Below are 17,961 nucleotides of genomic sequence, written 5' to 3'. Positions count from 1 at the left end.
TACTGATAAACAGATCAGTTTGGCACAGAAAGGAGCAGACTATATAATCCTGAGCATCGAAAAACTTGAGAGATTACCATTGACAATGTCAGAGAGTCCTGTCATTGAATGGATAATACACGGAATTATCACAATTCCGATAACAATTTTCCGATTTAAAAAGTGCCTTGAGTACATACCTGCTGGCCAGTATGAACAATTGGGTAAAGGATATGTAAAATCTGAATGGAAATTACCATACACACATTCTTGCTACAGTGACAGCGACAAAAATGTATTTCTTAGTGGTGACAACTGTAAACATTCACTAAGCGGTATACTTTTGTGTCAGGGTATTAATTTACACGGAGCATGTGATGGAAATTCAAACAACCTTTCATGCCACCAGCTAGTCACACCTGCAACTCAGATAGAGCCCTTCTTTATGCAACTTTCAAACGGGAGTTACATTCTTAGAACGGATCACAGATGTTGTGGCCTTGTGCCAGGGAAAAGTTATCTAGTAAGAGTAACATCCACGGTCAAATGCTGTATGCAAGCATTGTTTCCGAGTGGGCCTGCAGACACAATGGCTCCCATCTGGCCTCGTCTGAATCTCTATTCTATACGAATTGATACATTAAGCAAAATGAAATTTGTACTTTTACAGACAACAGTGCCTATAACGTCATCAAAAGAGACGTATGATCTTCTAGTTGCAAGGACAGCTACTGAAGTTCATGACCTTTTATCAACAAATTGCCCCGTGCATTTCGAAGAAATGTTGAGCCAACTCCTTAACATGTCTAGTGCAACAAGTATCCCAGGCATATTTAAGACAGTCTTTACGGGACTTCTAACACCCTTCCAGGCAATTTTGGGAATCGTTCCTAATTTTGTACATCCCGGTCCACTTAAGAAGATCTATAACTTTAAAACTTATAGAGAACGGACTGACACCACAAGGTGGTACAGTAATTTTCGTGATAGAGGCTCACGAGTATCGGCAGACAGAGGTATTCTATTCATGGATAAACTTTCCAGCGGTAAACGCTATAACAAAAGAGTTTCACTATTTCAAAATAGAGAAACCTCCGGAAGAGTACGCTCCTTTCGAGGAGATTGAAATTCCACTTAAATTTCAAGAGCACCTGCTCTGGTTTAATGGCGCCCTAAAACACAATGATCACATAACTAGGCTCGGTCCTCTAGGTAGACCAGGAGCCACGTGGCCGGTTCTAGCCAGCTACACACCACATCCTGACATTGTAAAAATGTCTAAGGAAGAGCTGTTAGTACAGCTAAAAACACTAATTAAAATACATAGGCAATTAGTCCAATATGTAATGCGGACTGCAACAGTCCAACCAGCTGTTAATACACCACAGCTGACCCCTCATCAGGGGAACACAAATAAAATTACACCACAGAACATACAGTCATGTCTTGGTAAAACACCTGTAAAACGGGAACAAATTCCTTTCTGGTTAGCACAGAAAATCACTCAAATAGAGGCAGTATTTCCTGATACTACCCCTATAGAGAAACACAGAATCTTGACCATCTGCCTTCCTATGGGAATCGCACCACACGTGGAGGACTGCGACACTTGGGGTACAGTCTTTGCTTCCATTTACACAAAAACACACGGTGTTCCGTCTATGGCGGTAATACCAGAAGTGCTAAAACAGATTCAAAATGAATACGGTCCAGAGCCCGCTTTAAATCTAGGTATGAAATTACTGAAAGACTTCAAGCAGGTCTCGGCTATATTATTAGCCAATATAAGAGGAGAAGCAGCATCTGTGGCGATTCGCCAGAAGTTGAAGGAAACAGTTATAGAAGATCCTGTTGAGCTTGCAAAAATCATAGAAAAATGCTATCAAGAATTAGGTAGAGACAGCTTGGGTGGAAAACCGGTAAAGCCCCTACTGTTCGAAAATCCTGAAAAATTATTTATTAAAAATAATTTAAACACTCCTAAAAAGAGCTGGGAGGGAAATAAACAATCCACTCCCAAGGAAAAAGTTTTCCAGTCCAGAGGAAGGTCTCCTCGACGGAGGGAAAGAACTCCGACTCGAGAACACCAGTCTCCCCAGTGTGAGCCCTCTGAGAAAAGATATAACCTTAGAAATAGGGATAATCTAAAAAAACCTGATAGATATCAAAGTATTGATACACGTCCCTCTCGATCTTTTCCACAGAATTCGGAAAGAAGAGGACGGTCAGACCCAGGAGAGCACACCAAGTCCAAAGACAAGGAACCTGCTCAAAATAAGAAATCTCAATTTCAGAAAAAGAAGGTAGCCAGTATTAGAGTAATCGAACATGCCGAGAATACTGAGGACACAGTTGAAAAACGGGGAGTGGGCATTGACAATGTTGGACAGTGCAGCAGAAATCAGTATAGCGCGCAAGATCTTGATGAGTCATCTGGAGACAGTGGACACGAATGAATACATTCAGGTTGAAACTGCCGACACTAGACTTTGCGAGCCCCATAAGATATACGAAATAACATTGCGTATAGAGGGTGATAAGACTAGGAAAATTAAGGGTCTATTTTGGGATAAGCTCTCAAAAGGCTATGATATTCTGTTAGCTGAAAAAGATTGGCCCCCAGAGTTTGTCAGGGAGTGCCCTCGTGGCGAAGAAGTGATTATGCCTGCCTTCTCGAATCACATTCCGATTCACAAAAAATATACATATGCAAGGAAATGGGCAGTAGCCCAGGCACCTGCATTATATAAAAATCATGTAGGATGGGATGAGGACTCAACTCCTCACAAAATCCAATTAAAAAGTGAACCAACGGCCCAACGGCAGTATCCCATAAAGCAAGAAGCTAAAAAACAAGTCCATTTACACAAAAACACACGGAGTTCCGTCTATGGCGGTAATACCAGAAGTGCTAAAACAGATTCAAAATGAATACGGTCCAGAGCCCGCTTTAAATCTAGGTATGAAATTACTGAAAGACTTCAAGCAGGTCTCGGCTATATTATTAGCCAATATAAGAGGAGAAGCAGCATCTGTGGCGATTCGCCAGAAGTTGAAGGAAACAGTTATAGAAGATCCTGTTGAGCTTGCAAAAATCATAGAAAAATGCTATGAAGAATTAGGCAGAGACAGCTTGGGTGGAAAACCGGTAAAGCCCCAACTGTTCGAAAATCCTGAAAAATTATTTATTAAAAATAATTTAAACACTCCTAAAAAGAGCTGGGAGGGAAATAAACAATCCACTCCCAAGGAAAAAGTTTTCCAGTCCAGAGGAAGGTCTCCTCGACGGAGGGAAAGAACTCCGACTCGAGAACACCAGTCTCCCCAGTGGGAGCCCTCTGAGAAAAGATATAACCTTAGAAATAGGGATAATCTAAAAAAACCTGATAGATATCAAAGTATTGATACACGTCCCTCTCGATCTTTTCCACAGAATTCGGAAAGAAGAGGACGGTCAGACCCAGGAGAGCACACCAAGTCCAAAGACAAGGAACCTGCTCAAAATAAGAAATCTCAATTTCAGAAAAAGAAGGTAGCCAGTATTAGAGTAATCGAACATGCCGAGAATACTGAGGACACAGTTGAAAAACGGGGAGTGGGCATTGACAATGTTGGACAGTGCAGCAGAAATCAGTATAGCGCGCAAGATCTTGATGAGTCATCTGGAGACAGTGGACACGAATGAATACATTCAGGTTGAAACTGCCGACACCAGACTTTGCGAGCCCCATAAGATATACGAAATAACATTGCGTATAGAGGGTGATAAGACTAGGAAAATTAAGGGTCTATTTTGGGATAAGCTCTCAAAAGGCTATGATATTCTGTTAGCTGAAAAAGATTGGCCCCCAGAGTTTGTCAGGGAGTGCCCTCGTGGCGAAGAAGTGATTATGCCTGCCTTCTCGAATCACATTCCGATTCACAAAAAATATACATATGCAAGGAAATGGGCAGTAGCCCAGGCACCTGCATTATATAAAAATCATGTAGGATGGGATGAGGACTCAACTCCTCACAAAATCCAATTAAAAAGTGAACCAACTGCCCAACGGCAGTATCCCATAAAGCAAGAAGCTAAAAAACAAGTCCATTTACACAAAAACACACGGAGTTCCGTCTATGGCGGTAATACCAGAAGTGCTAAAACAGATTCAAAATGAATACGGTCCAGAGCCCGCTTTAAATCTAGGTATGAAATTACTGAAAGACTTCAAGCAGGTCTCGGCTATATTATTAGCCAATATAAGAGGAGAAGCAGCATCTGTGGCGATTCGCCAGAAGTTGAAGGAAACAGTTATAGAAGATCCTGTTGAGCTTGCAAAAATCATAGAAAAATGCTATGAAGAATTAGGCAGAGACAGCTTGGGTGGAAAACCGGTAAAGCCCCAACTGTTCGAAAATCCTGAAAAATTATTTATTAAAAATAATTTAAACACTCCTAAAAAGAGCTGGGATGGAAATAAACAATCCACTCCCAAGGAAAAAGTTTTCCAGTCCAGAGGAAGGTCTCCTCGACGGAGGGAAAGAACTCCGACTCGAGAACACCAGTCTCCCCAGAGGGAGCCCTCTGAGAAAAGATATAACCTTAGAAATAGGGATAATCTAAAAAAACCTGATAGATATCAAAGTATTGATACACGTCCCTCTCGATCTTTTCCACAGAATTCGGAAAGAAGAGGACGGTCAGACCCAGGAGAGCACACCAAGTCCAAAGACAAGGAACCTGCTCAAAATAAGAAATCTCAATTTCAGAAAAAGAAGGTAGCCAGTATTAGAGTAATCGAACATGCCGAGAATACTGAGGACACAGTTGAAAAACGGGGAGTGGGCATTGACAATGTTGGACAGTGCAGCAGAAATCAGTATAGCGCGCAAGATCTTGATGAGTCATCTGGAGACAGTGGACACGAATGAATACATTCAGGTTGAAACTGCCGACACCAGACTTAGCGAGCCCCATAAGATATACGAAATAACATTGCGTATAGAGGGTGATAAGACTAGGAAAATTAAGGGTCTATTTTGGGATAAGCTCTCAAAAGGCTATGATATTCTATTAGCTGAAAAAGATTGGCCCCCAGAGTTTGTCAGGGAGTGCCCTCGTGGCGAAGAAGTGATTATGCCTGCCTTCTCGAATCACATTCCGATTCACAAAAAATATACATATGTAAGGAAATGGGCAGTAGCCCAGGCACCTGCATTATATAAAAATCATGTAGGATGGGATGAGGACTCAACTCCTCACAAAATCCAATTAAAAAGTGAACCAACTGCCCAACGGCAGTATCCCATAAAGCAAGAAGCTAAAAAACAAGTCAGGGAGATCTTAGATCAACTCGAATACCAGGGGGTGATTGAAACATGCACCTCTCAAATGAACAATCCTTTGTTTCCTGTCTCCAAGCCAGACAATTCATATCGTCTAGTTTTGGACTACAGACATCTTAATACATGTTGCAAAACTTTTGCAGTACAAAACTCGCATAGTGCAGCCCTAATGAATAACATAGTTAGGAAAAAATATAAAACGACATTAGACATTTCTAATGGCTTCTTTTGTCAAAACATTGCACCAGAAAGCAGATATTTGACTGCTTTCTCTGCATTTGGGTCACAGAAAAAATTCTGTCGACTCCCACAGGGGTTCAAGAACAGCCCAGGACTATTCTCAGCTAGGGTAACAGAGTCACTACAAATATATGATGATGAGGCATTATCTTACGTAGATGATATCTATCTCACAGACGACGACTTGGATACTCACTTGAAAAGAGTGAACACCATTATACTTGGGTTCGCAGCAGAGGGTTACAAATTCAACTTTACAAAGTCTCGAATTGCCCATCTGACAGTACTATTCTTAGGGTACGAATTATCAAGTGAAGGGAAAAGCCTAGCGGACAACTTCTTAGAGAAGTGCGCTGTACTCCAAGCTCCAAAAACGCTAAAGAATTTACAATCCATACTAGGTTTTCTGAATTTCGGAAGAACTTACATTCTAGATTACGCAGAGAGGGTTAAACCTCTTTACGAACTAATTAAACCTGACTTCAAACAAATCAATTGGACTCAAAAACACACAGAAATTTTGAGATCACTGCAAACAGACATGTTAGCTAAAACAAAATTAGATACACGTGACAACACACGTGATCTTGTAATCCGAGTCATCCCAGGAAGATGCGGATTCACATACCTGACCTCTAATGAGGGAGAAAAGGTACCAATAGCTTACAAATCTCACTTGTACACACAAGCAGAAGAAGCATTCAGTCACACAGAAAGAACTGTGAAAGCAGTGCAAATCGCATTAGCAAATGAACGAAAACTAGCACACAGCAAACGGATTTATATCCTTACAGCGGAATCCGCCTTCGAAGCGCTATTCAGCCCAGTAAACCTGCCTACAGTGCCACTGGATCCGAAATGGATACAGTGTGTAGATTCTCTAGGAGCGGAAGACGTGAAATACTATTTCGCCCCGCAATTTGAAGAACTGAATGATTTAGAGTATGAAGAAGAATATCCTCTGCCAATCGAAATTCTGCCTCTCCCACAATACGCCTGTATAATCTATATAGATAGTTTTGTACAGCATTTTAATGTAGAGAGCAAATCCTACAATGCAGCCTGTGCGATTATTAAAGGTCGTTGGCTGTGCGGTAAATTCAGGCCGAAAGTAACAAAAACTGAATCTGTAAGAAACTGTTCGGTTCAGAGAACTGAAATCAGATCTTTAAAGATGATGCTCGAAAATGCAGAACGTGAATTCCCGACACTTATCGTGTGCGATTCTCATTTTTGCGTCAACTCTTACAACAATAAACTGCAGAGTTGGATTGAAAACGACTACAAAGATGACACAGGTGCCACAATAAAGCATAAATTGCTCTGGAAACAGGTAGCTCTTTTACACAAAGAACTACAAAAGACTCACGTGATTCACGCACAGAGTCTTCGACGTGATGGCGTTCACGTTGCAGGGAATTCATTGGCTAATACAGCCACAGCGGAAGCAACTAACCCGGCTTCCGTAGCCACAAAAAAGCGTACAGATAAATACATAGACGGGGAAACCATGCTGGCAGTAAAAACGACCGTAAAAGGCGACTGTGCAGCACTACCCGTGAACTATCCACTCAATTATGCATACGTAATAGATGCAAACTCCGTTCCTTTTGCTCGAATCCCTGGAGTGGGGGACAGAGTAATTCCAAACACGAACAGGAGAATATTTTTAATAGCAGACGCACATATGGGTTTGGGTCTTAGGCACAGAGAGATCAAGGAATCACTGACTGAATTAAAATCAGTATACTGGTGGCCGGGAATGAGTGTAGAACACCAAATATATGCAAACAACTGTGAAAACTGCAATAGGGATCGCAGTAGCGAACCTTGCTACCGGCTACCAGTCAGAAAGAGCGTAACGCTGCCTACACCCCATCCTGCGTCCTATTAATAGTTAAGGCTAAATACACTTAAAAAATGAGGCGTCCAGCGCTCGGCTGACGCTAGAACGGTTATAAAAGATTTGCGAGTCTTTATCGGCACATATGCAATTACCACGTTCCATTCTGACCAGGGTCCTGCTTTCAGCTCTCGAGCTTATAAGGAGGCCATGGCCAGCATGGGAATTGAGTTGCGGTATTCTTGTCCGTCATACCCCGGAAGGGAATAGTGTGGTAGAAAGAAAAAACCGTGACATAAAGCAATCTATAACAGCGAAGGTATTAGGTTCAGGCGCTGGGTGGGTCAAACATTTAATAAGTGTCCAGACTAGTCTTAATAACATGCCAAGAAATTCTCTGAAAGGTTTCAGCCCATACGAACTATTGTTCGGAATTAAAATGCGTATTCAGGACCTCGATAGTCAGATGTCAGTGGTACAAGAAGATACAACGCACTTTGATGTAAAGGATCGTTTGGCTGTTTTACAGGAACTGAAGGAAACAAGAAAATCCTTAAGCAACATAAAGTTAAAGCAACAGCCATCTACCACTGACGAGGCACCACCAGCAACAGCCCCAGCAAGGCCTGTCTGGATTCCAAAGATTGGGGTTCTAGTCAGAGAAAAGATCGCGGTTAAGAAGGAATTTGGGCCTTCTTACAGAAAAGCAGTACCTGTCTTGGCAGTCACCGGAACAAGATCAGTTGTGCTACCGCCCCTTGCTGGTAAAAAGGAGAACAGAGTCGTGTCCATCGACCTGGTAAAACCACAAGCATGTAGCCTATAATCAACAGTAGGCCCAGTGGACTCCCAAGAAACAACAGAATACCCAAACTTGCAACAATCCAAGAGGTTCAAACTGAAAGACTAATCACATTCGATCAGCCTGCAGTGCACAATGAAGGACTATGCAATAATGCCATGGAACTCGTGCCTCTTGAGACACAGATTGAAACAGTTTGTCAAGAAACAACACCAGTCTACAATGATGTGGCATCAGAAAGTGCTACCGAGAGACAGATTGAAAGAACAATCCCAAAAATTGACAGAACTGCCTCCTGTTATTTCATCAACTTCGACAACTTCTCTGAAGATCAAAACGACCCCGAAGTGATGTCAGAAACAAAAAAGACTTTTAAAGAAAAAGCAATGGAACTCTTTCATCAACTGAAGGAAATCTACCTTATTTCCCCTTGGTTAGAGTTCTGGTTCGGTCTAGGTGTATTTCTCCTCCTGCTTTGGCTCATCATGGTACTGTGTTTGGGAAAATTCATTGAAGGAAAATATATTACAATGGACACAGCAAGTCAGAACATCAACCTAGTCCTGAAACCACACAGATTATCCCACGTGAAGAAAAGAGAACTGTCAACAGTAAATGTCACAGCAATTCCAATACCTGGTGGGGTAGTATGGGAGAAAACAGACTATGAGATATATGGTCCGGTCGAAATCCTGAAGTATCCTCATCAACTAAAGGTTTCCTTAAGTGACTTTGTAACACCTAGTACATTCTCTGATGATTGGGACTTTAACAGTATTAATGACATGATGTCTGATTTAGTAATGTCAGCTAGATTCACAGATCATGATTATTTACAAGGTTCATCTAGTTATGAGCAGTTATTCTGTCACACCCACTATGGGGATCACTACTTGCATAAATCTGCATAGCCTAGAAATATTTTTATGTATAATCAATGGGAACATTGTACTACACCACCTAAAAGCAGTTCTAAAGCATTTTTTGAGAAATTCAAATACTTCTCAGGGTTTAACACCAGTGATGCAGAAACGTTTTATTACAAACTGTTAGATAAAACAGGAATGAAAACAATGCTGACAAATTCTAAATTGATATATTCAGAAGCATTTTATGACAAAATGATGACATTTGGTTTTGATTATTGGAAAAATAATATTGAAACGAAAACGATTTGGGGTACAAAAGATTGGCAGGTGTAAGGCATTGAAGCACTATTTAGAACCTGCATGATACCAGAAAAAATGTTGTTTTTAAATGACACAATACACCAAACATCTTGTCTTGGCCTAGCTAAGATCAAAGACCTTAAAACACTGTCTATACCAAAGCCAATACCTGAAAATATAACTGCAGATATTGAGTTAGACGTGTCACAAATTTTACTTTTCAACAGAACACATCCTGATTGGAAAAAGTGGTTAATCTGGCCTACTGACACAAACAGCTGTCAAGATAGATTCCTGAATAAAACACAGGGGTTAAAAATGACCAGATTAGACTCGAGATATTCCCAGAGACAACATCCAGGGATTATAACAACATACAGTGTAGGGAAACTCTGCCTTGCATGGCTAACTACATCCACACTGGCTGAAATTAAGCAACACTTGTCTTTACTAAAAGATGGTGCTGATTTGCGCAATTTCATTCTTGGACCACGCAAACAGCGTCAAAAGCGTTTCATAGCGACCAGTATCTATGCTGCTTACAACGAGGCTTGGAAATTCAAACAAATTGAAACAGCTGAAAAAATACGAGAAATTGATCGTATTAATTTGGAGAAATCACTTTCTGTAGTAGACAATGGGTTAAGGACTCTGTCTTCCAGAATATATTCGTTGGACAATATTGTATCCTCTGCCTTTGATGTGATAGACAGAGACTTGCTAATGTTACAACATGGCCAGTCTCAATTACGTTCTATTATAGAATTAGGCTGGACGCTGCAAAATCTTCATTCAGCCTATGTGCCCTGGCGTTTAATCAACACAACGCCATTATTTTCCAGTTTTAACCTTACTGATAAACAGATCAGTTTGGCACAGAAAGGAGCAGACTATACAATCCTGAGCATCGAAAAACTTGAGAGATCACCATTGACAATGTCAGAGAGTCCTGTCATTGAATGGATAATACACGGAATTATCACAATTCCGATAACAAGTTTCCGATTTAAAAAGTGCCTTGAGTACATACCTGCTGGCCAGTATGAACAATTGGGTAAAGGATATGTAAAATCTGAATGGAAATTACATACACACATTCTTGCTACAGTGACAGTGACAAAAATGTATTTCTTAGTGGTGACAACTGTAAACATTCACTAAGCGGTATACTTTTGTGTCAGGGTATTAATTTACACGGAGCATGTGATGGAAATTCAAACAACCTTTCATGCCACCAGCTAGTCACACCTGCAACTCAGATAGAGCCCTTCTTTATGCAACTTTCAAACAGGAGTTACATTCTTAGAACGGATCACAGATGTTGTGGCCTTGTGCCAGGGAAAAGTTATCTAGTAAGAGTAACATCCACGGTCAAATGCTGTATGCAAGCATTGTTTCCGAGTGGGCCTGCAGACACAGTGGCTCCCATGTGGCCTCGTCTGAATCTCTATTCTATACGAATTGATACATTAAGCAAAATGAAATCTGTACTTTTACAGACAACAGTGCCTATAACGTCATCAAAAGAGACGTATGATCTTCTAGTTGCAAGGACAGCAACTGAAGTTCATGACCTTTTATCAACAAATTGCCCCGTGCATTTCGAAGAAATGTTGAGCCAACTCCTTAACATGTCTAGTGCAACAAGCATCCCAGGCATATTTAAGACAGTCTTTACGGGACTTCTAACACCCTTCCAGGCAATTTTGGGAATCGTTCCTAATTTTGTACACTCTGTTTTTGGCGGCATACCATTATTTTTGGTGCTTGTCGCAGGGATTTTATTTTTGACCCTTCTGCTTCGTTATGGCAAGCCTCGGCTCAGACATAGCTCCCATGGGAATGGAAGAGACAATCCTAGCAATGCGCTACCGAAACAGGATAACTAACGTCCTTGGATTGGCCAGGCTGAGAGATCTAAACATGACCTGGTTCCTTTCATTCAGACCTATATGGCAAAATTGCATTTTACCTGTGCTACAGTGTATGCTTTGCGGCGATGAATGCGTGTTGGACATCTGTCTTTCACTTCCATCAGCAGTACCAATGGACATCGATACTTTGCTCAGTCCAATAATGGCTCACGCATTGTGTTGTCCCCAGCGGCTACCAATCCTGATGACGGCATTCGTGGAGACTCCTGTGCTACAACCAAGTGGTAACAGTGGAGCGAGTGACAAAAGCAACATCATCCAGGTACAAAGTTCTGTGAGCATTGCTGGTCCTGCCCTTGATGACATCAATCATTCTCACACCTGCCAAGTTACAGCGCTATCTAATTTGGTTGAACTATCACCTGAATTTGTAGACCAATTCTTTGAGAGCCTGTCTGATACGATGTTCTCACCCATACAGAAACAATAACTTTGGAGAAGCTTTCCGACACACAGCGTTCCCATGAACTCTGAATTCGGCCTTCAGTTTTGATCAACAAAAACTGCAAAAAGCTTTGGAACTATATTTCCCCGTTCAAGCATTAATTCTTTTGATTTGGACAATTTTTCTAATATTCACCCCTTTTTTGGCACGAACAATTCTTTGCTTAATGTAAAAACTATTCTTAGAGAACAGAAGCTTCACACTTCTATTTCTAAACACATCTAGAGACATAACAACATTACATCAGCCTCTAGCACATGGTTATTACAATGCATTTATATGTGATGATTTATCTCGCCCTTCTTCTGTTAAGAGATACTTCATGTGTAATTCTTTTTGCATAATCGTTCATTGATTTCATATGCAATAATTTTTGAATGATTTCTATGCTTCAAAAACGTACAGTACCTAAATTTCACGTATTACAATATACGCCTATTTCGAATGCATTTATGTATTTTCGGGTGGGCAATGTTACACATGCATCTAATTGCTCTAGTTTTAGTAATTTGATGGACATGAAAACGTGGAGTGGGTGTTGCGTGTTTATCTAGGCTCCTGATCGATACTGTGACCTTATGCCCCAATTCGGCTATAAATCCATTTATTCCCTATATTGGCATAACCGTTCAAGTGAGATTTTCAGAAAGTCATCTCTGGCCTCACACGAACAGAGACACATTCCAGCATAGTTCTCTGCCACTTCCTTTGCAACCAATTAGTGCAATGACAGAGCAGAAGTCACTATCTGATATTCCTATATTAACACTCCGAGTTCTTCAACAAGATAAAAACTCAGCAAACCTGGAAATCCCCGCTTGCTGTGTTTTGATTAGTAATGGAACTCTAATGAGCAACTGATAACTATCACTTCCTAGTGACATCTTTAATTGACATCTTATGTCCAGCAAACTTGCGTCAAACCCAGCACCTGTCAGGTATAAATATTACCAACGTTGCCTTAAGCAATGAGACCAACGAGAGCTGTCGTGCTGTTGTAAGCTGCTGTGCACCCTGTGTGCATCCCATTGCTGCTGCAGGCAGTACGCTGCTGCTGTTGTCCCTTGGTGGTGAAGCTACTGATACCATTATCGCTGCTAAAGCGCGAACGATGGTGCAGTACGATTAGGAGCTGAACAGACGTCCCTCTGCGAAGAGCCCAGCAGATTCCAGCTGCCGCGGACGCTGTCCCCCGCCTCCTCCTCCCGACACGCTGAAGAGAGCCGCTGCCTTTCTCCTGCAGAGAAATCCAGCTCCAGCGTTTCCGGTCTGCCCTCGCGGGTGACTGGGATATTGAGTGCCCCCTGAAAGAAATACCAGACTTCGATCATTCTATTCAGAGGTATGGTGTTTACTAAACCCTTAGACGAGAATTCTTGAAGCAAACCTTGGCAAAACCAACTTAACTTAAAGCTACTCACTTACTCCCCTTCCACGTGTTAGGCTTAGGTCAGGCACACTGGGGTAGGCTTAGTTAGAAGCACCAGTTGAGTATGTTAGCCTAATGTATATATGAATGTATATATGTTTTTATTACTTTTAAACCATTGTATGGCTAAGAAACCATATCAATGCTTTTACTGTTCTATTTCGCAATACTTATCTTACTGTACGTACTTTTTATCATAACAAGTCTTGCAATTGTGGCAATACATTTCTCTTGTACGAGAAGAAAGACTGTTCAATAAATGTTAACCCTTTATTGACAAACGCCCGTCTCTCTATTCTCTACATATTGTGAAAGTAATCTGCACTAATCTGACTGACTGAGTGAAATACCTGTCTATTGTTTCACACGACCCTAGAGATCGACTCTTGATCTGAGGAGCAAAGTTGTCATGTTGCACGGTTGTTGGAAAGCTGAATCCCTTCTTGTCTGTGCCAGGGAAGCTGATCACTTCCTATGCAGAGAAGAAAGTTTCCAGTGACCTCTGAGCTAGTTGGTAACAAACCCAATTAAGTTTAGCATAGTCAGTAGAGGCCTGGAAGATCCGCTCTTCTACGTCGATACTACTGTTTATGTTATTCCAATGCGCAGGGCCTAGTGGGAAACTAGGAACTACACTACACTTTTATCTAAGACTACATCTAAGACTACAAGTATGTATACAAATAATTCACTAGTGACTTTAGATTTAAGTTTTATCACAATCAAAAATCTGAGGGTGTACACTAATAGAGAATGGCAACATATAGATGTATACAACACAAATGGTATAATATTTTCTCTTTCTTTTACTCAAGATAGGCAGTTTTGATAAGAGATCTCAGTGGGAAGATCTGTCCCTTCCCACTCCCTACAGCGTGCAACCATAATCCCGGGGAGCAGTCTAAGTGGAGAGGTCACTGTACTTACCAAATCCTACTACACAAATCTGTCATCTATGGGAAAAGTGTCAGTGGAGAGGTGAGTCCCTTCCCACATCCTACTATGTACACATGTCAACCAAGGCAAAGGTCTCAACGGACAGAGACATCCATCCCTACATCCTATTTTGTATGCCTGTGAACCTGAGCAGGGGTCTCTTTAGAGAGGCCAGGCCCTCTACACAATCTACTATGCAGACATCTTCCATCCAACGAGAGGTCTCAGCAGATAGGCCAGTCCATCGCCACAATCTGCTATGCACACTTATCGTCCAAGAGGGAAGTCTCAGCCTGGAAGCATGTACCTCAATACAGCCTACATGCACTATCAGCAGATATGCCAGTCTTGCCTTCACACTCTACTATGGACATCAGTCAGTCAGTCAGTCAGAATATCTTTGTTCGACTTTTTACAAGTCATACAAAGAACAAATAATAATGAAAACAATTACATTACAATACAATACATACTATACATCTATATGCATTTTTCAAAAAGAAGATCCAGTTAAACAAAGAAAGATTTTAAACATGGATGGAATAATTTATACAAATCCTGCACAAAAGACATCATAAAAAGCTAATAATTTTAAGGTAAGATTTGACCGACAGATTTCGCCCTCATTGCAGCTACCAAAAAGTTTGCCATGCAAAAAGTAATATGTGTGTTGGGTAAACGTTGTAAAAAGAGCAATGCTGGTCTTACTTGAACGAAACCTGCTTTTTTCAAAATAGGAAGCAAATATTTCTTTCTCTGCTCGTGGTACAAACTACAAAACATGACAAAGTGCAGGGTATCCTGCACCGAAAAGTTATCACAGCAGCACGGTGGGGCCAACTCAGGCTTCTGCCGGGTCTTAAAAGAACACAAATAAAAATGTATCAAATTAAATCGAAACTTTGTTAGTAAAAACCTGTGGTATGGGAATGTGACAAAGCTCAAGTAAGGGGCGAGTGAGGATGTACAAACCAAAAGGTTATGGGACCTTACCGCTGGTTTCAGTAATTCGTATTCCTCCCGCCGTGCGTCCTGCCTGTCCCTAAATAACTTTTTAATAATAACTATATCCTGTCTCTTAATTTTTTCCGGGGATGAAAAAAGTTCTGGGCGACCAAGATCTGCAAATGTTTTCGCTACATAGGCCAGCCATGGGATACTGTTATGTTTATCCAAGGATAAGACGTCATGCATGATTTTGTGGTTCAAAGGTAGATCGTCGTTTGTCCACATTTTCAACCACAAAGTCAGCGGTGCAAGACTCAGGGTATCAGACAGATAGGGCAAGCCCACCTCTTTATGGATCGTGTACGTTGGGGTGGATTGCGGCACTGAGAGCAGAGATCTAATGAATCTATTTTCTGCTCTCTGAATTGGGTCGAGATTTACATACCCCCACAGCTGGGAACCGTAAGCCGCTATGGCCACCGGTTTACTATTGTAGATTTTCAAGAGAGCTTCCATGGGCCTAGCCCCTAACTTCCCAGCAAAGCCCAATACCGCTGAGGAAGATCTTATTACAGCCAGCCTTTTTGGTCTTATCTGAGGGCCCCAAGTTCCTTTCTGGTCAAACATTACCCCCAAATATGGGAATGTGGTTACATTGGTGACGGGAACTCCCCTACAAAAAAATGTTTTATGTCTTTTTTTGTTACACTCACTTCCCATTACCATCGTGTGTGATTTAGAGGCGTTAACCTTAAGGTCCAGAGTCTCCATGAAACTACCAAATGCGTCCAGGAGATGCTGTAAGCCTACACCAGTACGGGCTATCAACACTGCGTCGTCCGCATACAGGAGTGCCGGGATTTTAACGCCTCCTGCATGCGGAACGTCGGCTGCCTGTCCCCGCAGGTGACTGCCCAACCCATTAATATAGATGGTGAATAGTAAAGGGGCTAAAATGCAGCCTTGCCGCACCCCCTTTAGGGATTTAAACAAGGGGGTGCGTCTACCATCATTTGTAACTCGAACAGCTGCAAAAAGCTCCTGATGCAAGTTAGCCATAAACACAACCAAAGACTTCTCGATACCCATCTCCAACAATATCTGCCACAATTTCGTCCTATTCACCAAATCAAAGGCAGAGGAGAGGTCCATGAATGCGAGAAACATGGAACCCCCCTTTGCCACTGTATATTTAGAGATCAATAGGTGCAGATTTATGCATTGTTCGATTGTCCCTTTTCTTTCTCTGAATCCATATTGTAATTCAGACAGCCCGCCACAGCTCTCAACATTTTCATTAAGTCTGGCCAGAAGGACTCTACCTAATATTTTTATGGTTGAGTCCAAAAGAGATATGGGCCTATAGGAGGCGGGATCATCTCGCTGACCTTTATTTTTATAAATAGGGACGATGGTGGATGTGGACCAGGAACTAGGGGCTTGATTATCATTGGCTGCGTTAAACACTTTGGACAAGACCTCCACCCACAGTTTAGGTGAATACATAAAGAAGTCGGCAGGGACACCGTCAGGGCCAGGTGCCTTATGTCTTGTTGTGGCCATTAAAGCTTTTTCCACTTCTTCGGGGTTAAAAAGAATAGGGTGTACAGCTATCGCAGGCAATGAGGCATCTATAGTTCCTTCGACCACACCCTCATAGACATTTTTGAAGTGATTTAGCCATTTTTCATCAGTGATCACACAGTCCATAGGAGCATTATTGTCATCGGAAAATAACGGCTGTATGATAATCTCCCAAAATCTCCTACTGTCCTTCAACACTGCCGCTGAAAGGAGATTTTCCCACGATTCGCGTTTGATAGTTTCCTTGCGATTCTTGATGGCTGCCTTATAGTTTTTCCTTAATCTGACAATGTCATCCCCGACCCTGGGGGAGATTTTTAAGGCTGTCAACAATGCTCTGTGGGCTTTTGAACATGCAGAGTCAAACCAACGCTTTGTTCCAGAAAATCCTTTTTTTGGTTTGGCTAAAAGGTCCTTAGCCACCTGGCCACAAATTGCCTCATAAGCCGCTATTATTTCTTTACCTTGCGCGCCAATTTTTTGACAGATGTCCACTTTGTCTTTTATTTTATGGAAATTTTTTTCATAGAAATTTTCCGGGATCACTTTAGCCCATTTCAATCGTCTGTCTTGGTCATAAGGCTTCAGGGGATGTACTGGTTTAAGCGCTGTTGGCGGTGCTCCCATCTGGCCACCCCAGGCCACTTCGAGTAATACAGGGTTGTGGTCACTATAAGGTGTTATAACTGTTCGATAGTCCATAGTCCGATTTAAAATACCTTGTGAGACAAAGATGTAGTCTATCACTGAGCCATGATGGGTGCCAGTGAAGGTTGGCGCCCTTAAGCCCTTGTCGGGTTCATACAAGTCATGGTTTGCAAGTAGTTCTTCTAACTCGAACCCCTCTGTGGAATGTTCAAAGTGGGGTCCCCGGGGGGCCTCCTCGCCCTCCTCAATTGCATTATCATTATCAGCTACCCACAATCAAAGGGGGTAGCTACCTGACCTTGACCAATGACTGAGGTGTTCCACGTAGGTAGTGGCGTTTTAGGGCGTAACAGAAACTGGTCATTTCTCAACCGTGGTATAAACCTGTTATTCCGACCAGTAGGGTCTAGGCCCGGCAAACCAGGCCCCCAACCATTGACAGCTGGGTCGAATGGCATGGGAGGCCAGAAATTTGTCTCATGCGCGTAATTAGGTCTTCCATACTCAAAGTTAAACATGGGCCCAAAACGGTCGTTAGGATATCGGTGTCTGGAGCCCCCTTCCCAGTTTGAGGCATTATTCGCTCTCCTAACTCTAGGGGAGTTAGAAAAAGTGGGGAGCTGAGCCTCACTATAGAAGAATTTTAAAGTGAGTGGGATTATAGAACCGCTCCGCC

The sequence above is a fragment of the Lissotriton vulgaris genome, chromosome 10 (genome assembly GCF_964263255.1).
Source record: "Lissotriton vulgaris chromosome 10, aLisVul1.2, whole genome shotgun sequence".
NCBI classification, from domain to species: domain Eukaryota; kingdom Metazoa; phylum Chordata; class Amphibia; order Caudata; family Salamandridae; genus Lissotriton; species Lissotriton vulgaris.
Note: the sequence above shows the minus strand (reverse complement) of the source record.